Below are 6,775 nucleotides of genomic sequence, written 5' to 3' on the forward strand. Positions count from 1 at the left end.
CGCACATCAAGTAACAGTGAAGAGTTATATTCAAGAGAGAGGGGGGGGGGGAGGGGGGAGGCAATTTGTAGAAAAAGTGGCCCCCACATCTTTGCCACCCTCCCTTCCGCCACCCATATCTCTTCTTTCTCGTTCTCCCTCTTTTTATACTCCTTCGCCTTCACTTCTTCCCTTTTTTTATTCTCCTATCTCTTTCTCCCTCTCCTTTTTCTCTCTCCTTTTCTTTCTCTTCCCCTTTCGTTACTTCTTCTTTCTCTTCATTATCCTCCTCCTTTCGCTTCTTCCTCCCATCTCTTCTTCTCTCTTCCTCTTCTCCTTTTCTCATCCTCCTCTTCTTCTCTCTTCCTCCTCTCCGTACTGCTGCTCCTCCTCCTCCTCCTCCTCCTCCTCCTCCTCCTCCTCCTCCTCCTCCTCCTCCTCCTCCTCCTCCTCCTTATCCATATTTCGTGGTTCATGGCCTTTTTTTCCATCCCGGAGGAAATACTTACCCCTCAAAAAAAAGGAAGGAGGAGGGAGTGAGGAGAAAGGAAAGGGTTGGAGTAACGGGTTAAAAGAACGTGGAAGAAAAGGAGTATTGCGTCATGTTTACGGGCGGGTGAGCCGGTGGGCGCTTGTGCGAAATGGGTTGATGGGCGGGTGGGCGGGTGGGAGGAGCTTGGCGGCTTCGGATAGGCTGTAACACGGGCGGCCGACTGTGTGGGGGTGCCCGCTTACAACGAAGAGAGAGAGAGAGAGAGAGAGAGAGAGAGAGAGAGAGAGAGAGAGAGAGAGAGAGAGAGGGGGGGGTGGGGGAAGAGAGAGAGAGAGAGAGAGAGAGAGAGAGAGAAGAGAGAGAGAACAAGAGACCGTCTCCTTCCTCCCTTTGGTTAGCGAGTCCCCTCACGGCCTTCCCAGACTGGATGGAGTCGACAACAATTAACACTTATCCCCTACTATCACTGCCCTCTTCCTCATCCTCTTCTCTTCCCTTCCCCTTCTTCATTTCCCTCTTCCTCTTCCTCTTCTTCGTACTTCCTATTCCTCTTCCTCATCCTTCCTCCTCTTCTTCGTCCTTCCTCTCCCTCATCCTTATCCTCCGCCTTTTCATCATCCACTCGCTCTTCCTTCTTTTTTCTCCTCCTCCTCTTCCTCCTCCTCCCCCCCACAAGATCTCCCAGACGGCCGAAGGAAGAGAGACAAGGAAACTGGCCCATCAAGACACTGCCAGTCAGATGCACAAGACGGCTCCGACAGACAAACAGACTAACAGACTGACGATGGAAAAGGATGGCTGACAGCTGACGTGTGGGGCTAGGGGGGGGGGGTGGATAGGGGAATGGGGAGGGTAGGGGAGGGAAGGTGGATAGGGAAAGAGGGAGGTAGGGGAGAAAGTGGATAGGAGGAGAAAGAAGGACGGGGGAGGGGATAAAAATGGAAAGGAGAGAGAGAGAGAAAAGAGAGAGAGAGAGAGAGAGAGAGAGAGAGAGAGAGAGAGAGAGAGAGAGAGAGTAGGAAAATAAAAAAGAGAGAGAAAAGAGAAAAGAAGAGAAAAAAAAAGAAAGAGGAAGAGGAAAATAAAAAAGAGAGGTAGAGAAGAGGTAGGAGGTAGGAGGAGAAGGAGGGGGGGGAGGGAAGTGGGAGAAAGGTTTCTTAACTAGCCTTTTTTGTGCGCGTACTTAGGCATGTGACGTCTTGAGGACCGGAAGCTGGGGATTTGTATGTTAAGGAGACACCACACACTGTGCCTGGACAGGAAGTTGGGGGGGAGGGGGTGGCCGGGGCTCCTTTCAAGGTTGTGTTTCGGTGTTTCGTTATTTGTGTGTGTGTGTGTGTGTGCGTGTGTGTGCGTGTGTGTGCGTGTGTGTGTGTGTGTGTGTGTGTGTTTGAGAGAGAGTGAGAGAGAGAGGAGGAGACCAACAGATAGAGAGAGAGCAGTGTTACAATTATCATCCCCTCTCTCTCTCTCTCTCTCTCTCTCTCTCTCTCTCTCTCTCTCTCTCTCTCTCTCTCTCTCTCTCTCTCTCTCTCTCTCTCTCTCTCTCTCTCTCTCGTGGATGTTTCCACACCAGCGTGTATGCCTGTGCCGGTGCGCGCATGTGCGTTTGAGTGCATCAGGCAAGCAAGAGCGTTGCGTGCGGCAGCCAAGGTGGGCATAAGGGTGATGCACCCATAGGATTCGAAGGTAAGAATAGACCTTAAGGATCCCACCAAGAACAGGAGTTTTGGACGATGATGCTGATAAAGAGGAAGGGATTAGTGATGCCAGGAGGCTGTCGCTCGGAAATCCGGGAGGAGAAGGAGGAGGAGGAGGAGGAGGTGTAGGAGGAGGGGGAGGGGGAAGGAGAAAGGTGGAAGGCGCCGAAGAAGGAATAGGAGGAAGAGCAACAAGTTTTATGATACTGATGATTTGGGTCGACTTTTTTTTGTTTTTTTCTTTTGTTTATTTTCTTTCTCTCTCTCTCTCTCTCTCTCTCTCTCTCTCTCTCTCTCTCTCTCTCTCTCTCTCTCTCTCTCTCTCTCTCTCTCTCTCTCTCTCTCTCTCTCCCCCTCCCCCTTTTCTCTAGGACTATATTTTTAACTCCATCTGACTCTCCCACCCTTCCCATGCCTCCTTCCCCCAATCTTGACCATTGACTGCCATGCTGCTTCAACAGAAGTATTGCCCTTCTCGGCCACCACCCACAACTCCAAACCTTCCTCATCCTCCCACCCCCTTACCCCCTATTTATCCCTCTCTCCCTCTCCCCGCACTCATCCCCCCTCCCCCCACTATCCCCCCACTATCCCCTCCCCCCACACACACACGGGCGTCCAGTCGCCCTCTTGAAGGATGTGGTTTGTCGCGGCAAGGCGACGTTTTCGGTGCGAGAGAGAGAGAGAGAGAGAGAGAGAGAGAGAGAGAGAGAGAGAGAGAGAGAGAGAGAGAGAGAGAGAGAGAGAGAGAGAGAGAGAGAGAGAGAAACTAAACCAGAGAGAAAGAAAAGAAGGAAAAAGTGGAGAGAGAGAGAGAGAGAGAGAGAGAGAGAGAGAGAGAGAGAGAGAGAGAGAGAGAGAGAGAGAGAGAGAGAGAGAGAGAGAGAGAGTGAGTGAGTGCTGAATTAGAAGGAAAGAAAGAGAAGTAGAAAGATAAAGACAAACAGACTGTCATTCTGGCCTGGCTTAAATCTAGAGGAAAAGAAGAAGGAAGAAGAATAGGAGGAGATGGAGAGAGGAGGAAAATCAGAATATCCGTAAATAGGGAGCAATGCGTTAATACGTACTAACGACGTTTTAAGAACACTGAGAAACATTTTATTTATTTATTCAAACCGCTATAAGTTTTTGTTTATTCATTAATAATTCATTCGTCCATTTAATTTATCATTTGATGTCGATTTCATTTCTTTGGGAAGACGTGAGAGGGGAAAGGGGGGGTGGGGGTTAAGGTTGAAGGAAGTGGGAGAGGACGGAGAAAGAGACGGGGGGTGGGGTGGGGTGGGGGGTAGGGGGGTTAGTCATGGGACGTCAGACATCATTACTCTCATGTGACTCAAATGCTCCGTTCGTCTCTCTCTTTCTTCCTTTGTTTCTTTATCTACCTTTTCTCTCTCTTTTTTTCTTGGTCTCCCATCGGCCTTTCTTCTCCTCCTTTTTCTTCTTCTTCTTCTTCTTCTTCTTCTTCTTCTTCTGACTCCCCCTCTTCCTCCTCACTCCCGAAGACGTTATATGGATATGCGGTTGGGTGGCCAAGGGAAGAGGGAGAGGTGAATGAGGGACTTTAAAAAAAGAGGAAGAGGAAGAGGAGGTAACAGCCGTAACGAAGAGAGAGAGAGAAAGAGAGAGAGAGAGAGAGAGAGAGAGAGAGAGAGAGAGAGAGAGAAAGAGAAACTTTTCTGTTTTTAATTCATTTTTGTTATGTTATCGTACATCTGCACTTTGTTGCCAGTTATGTTTAATTGTTGTAATAATAATTATTTGTGTTTTTTCGCTTTTGTCAGTCATTCAGTCATTCAGTCTCACCTCTGCATGGTCTGTTGGGGGCGGAGGAGGGAGTGGGGAGAAGAGAGGGAAAGAGGGAGGGAGGGAGGGAAAGAGGGAGGGGGAGGGATCTAAAAGGGGGCGGGCCGTGGCTGTCTGTCTGTCCATCCGTGTAACTTGTGCAATCGTGTATGTAAATGGTTCCTGGTTGCACCTGACGTTGGATATGGGCTCGCGTTGAAACGTCTTTTGGAAAGAGAGGGAGAGAGAGAGAGAGAGAGAGAGAGAGAGAGAGAGAGAGAGAGAGAAGGGAGACGGAGAGAGAAAGAGAGAGAAAGGAAAGGAGAAGGAGGTAGAGGGAGAAGGACGAGTATATGTGCGATGTCTGTATGTCCGGCTCCATATTCACCTTTCTGTCCATCGCCGCTGCAAAATGTGTCCACCTGTTGTGTTTGAATGACACTGCGAAAAATGGGAGGAGGAGGAGGAGGAGGAAGAGGGGAAGGGGAAGGGGAAGGGGAGGGGCAGAGAACAGTAGGGGGGAGAAGGGGGAGGGAGGGAGGCACTCTACATAGAACCTACCCTGAATATTTATACATCTTGTGCAAGGATTCTCGCTTCTCGCCTCTCCCCTTCTTAAACAGCAAGAGGAGGAGGAGGAGGAGGAAAGGAATATAGACCTTAATAACCACGCCTTCCCCCATATTACCTCTCAACCCCCCCCCCCCCACCCTCTTCTCTACGTATCTATCTATCTATCGATCGATCTATCCAAGAGGCTCGGCGAAGTCTACCTCGGGGCTGGGCGAGTAACGAGTGGGACCCGATCGTCTGTTTGAGGATTCTCCCATGCCCGCGCGCGCCTTCGCATGACGGTGCATATTTTATTGATTTCACAACGGTTCGTTCACATCCTCTCTTTATTTTGTGTTGTTATTATTCTCTCTTTGGTTTTTTTCTCTTCTTCTTCTTCTGAGTTTTTCTCTCTCCCTTTTCCTCCTCCTTTTTGGCGATGTTGTTTTTTTCTTCAGTGGTTTTGACGTTTTGTTTTTGTTTTTTAGATTTTCTATTTATATAAGTCTCCGATTTGTTTTATCATTATTATTATTGTTATTGTCATTATTATTATTAGTCATCATCATCATCGACACGTGGCTTCATTATTTACTTGTTTATTTTTTCCTTTTCCTTTGATTGCTTTTTTTGCCGCGCCATTGCTTTCGTCTCCTCAACCTGTGCTTCCCCGGTCGAACATTTACGGGAAATTGACGAAAAGAATGAGACGGAGAAGTGGACGGAGAGACATTAGCACGTACTCGCGTCGCCTCGGAATGTGAATGAATGTTGAATGACGAAAATGGCCATTCAGTTTTCATTCATTCTTGTCAACATCGTGTGCCTCGCTCTCTTACACGCTCCCCCCCCCCCCTCCGCCCTGCCCTGCCCTGCCCTGCCGCTCTCTTGCTTTCTTTCTTTCTTTTCTTTGCTTTCTGGCTGTTTCTTTCTTTTATTTCGCTCTCTTTTCTTTTCTTTCTCGGTTTTTCTTCTCTTTTCTCGTCTCTCTTCTCTTCTGCTCTCTTCTCTTTCTCTTTTCTCTCTCTCTTTTCTCTCTCTCTCTCTCTCTCTCTCTCTCTCTCTCTCTCTCTCTCTCTCTCTCTCTCTCTCTCTCTCTCTCTCTCTCTCTCTCTCTCTCTTTCTCTCTCTCTCTCTCTCCCTCTCTCTCCTCCCTCCCTCTCTCTTTCTCTCCCTCCCTCCCTCTCTCTCTCTTTCTCTCTCTCTCTCTCTCCCTCTCTCTCTTTCTCTCTTTCTCAGGGACCAACACATTTATGACGAAGGAACGTATGTGTTATTTTTCTTCTTTTTTTGTGACCACTTTGGACACAAGTTATTTACGGGGTTGTGAAAAAAGTCTAGGTTTACACGCACGTAGTTACTCCTGAGACTGGGAAGAGGATAGTGTTATTCTCTCATTTTTTTTTCTATATTTTCTCATTCTATCTTGGTATGTGTGTCGTGTCCCCCCAACCCCCCCCCCCTTCCCTCTTCTCCTTCTCTTTCTCTATCTCTCTCTCTCTCTGTTTCATTCCCCTTTCATTAACCCTTTGATAACTACTACTCTTTTACCCCCTTCCAAGAACCCCCTCCCTCCCCTCCATCAACCATTTACCCCTTTCTCCCCACCTCCCCCACCCCCTTTATCAACCCCCACCCACCACCCACCCCTCAATTCCCCCACCCCCACCCACTACCCACCCCACCCCCACCCCCACCCACTACCCACCCTCTACTCTCCCCCCACCCACCACCCGCCCTCTACTCCTCCCCCCCCTCCACCCAGTACTCTCCCCCCACCCCATCCACCCACCCTCCACTCAACCGTGACCGGAAGTGGACCTATGCTTAGGATGTGTGACCGGAAAGGTTTTTTGACAACTTCCGGTGGGCGCCTTGAGAGGGTGGTCGGAGGGAGGGAGGGAGGGAGGGAGGGAGGGAGGAGGAAGGGGGGAAAGAAGGGGGAGGGAGGGAGGGAGAGGTAAGGGAGTGAGCGGTGTGTGGGTGCCATCTGGAGTTTTTTTTTTAAGAAGGGGGGAATAAAGACGCGGGGGGTGGGAGGAGGCTAGAAAATGTGTCGGGGAGGGGGAGAATAGGGAGAAGGAAGAAGAGAAGGAGGAGAAGGAGAGGAGAAGGAAAGGTGAAATAATGAAATAGATATAAGCAAACAAAGGAAATGAGGAAGGAAGAAGAGAAGTAGTGAAATGAAAGACCGTGACGGAGGGAAGTAGAAGAGAGAGAGAGAGAGAGAGAGAGAGAGAGAGAGAGACAAAAAGGGACTAAGGAA

Source organism: Penaeus vannamei, chromosome 7, assembly GCF_042767895.1.
Source record: "Penaeus vannamei isolate JL-2024 chromosome 7, ASM4276789v1, whole genome shotgun sequence".
NCBI lineage: Eukaryota > Metazoa > Arthropoda > Malacostraca > Decapoda > Penaeidae > Penaeus > Penaeus vannamei.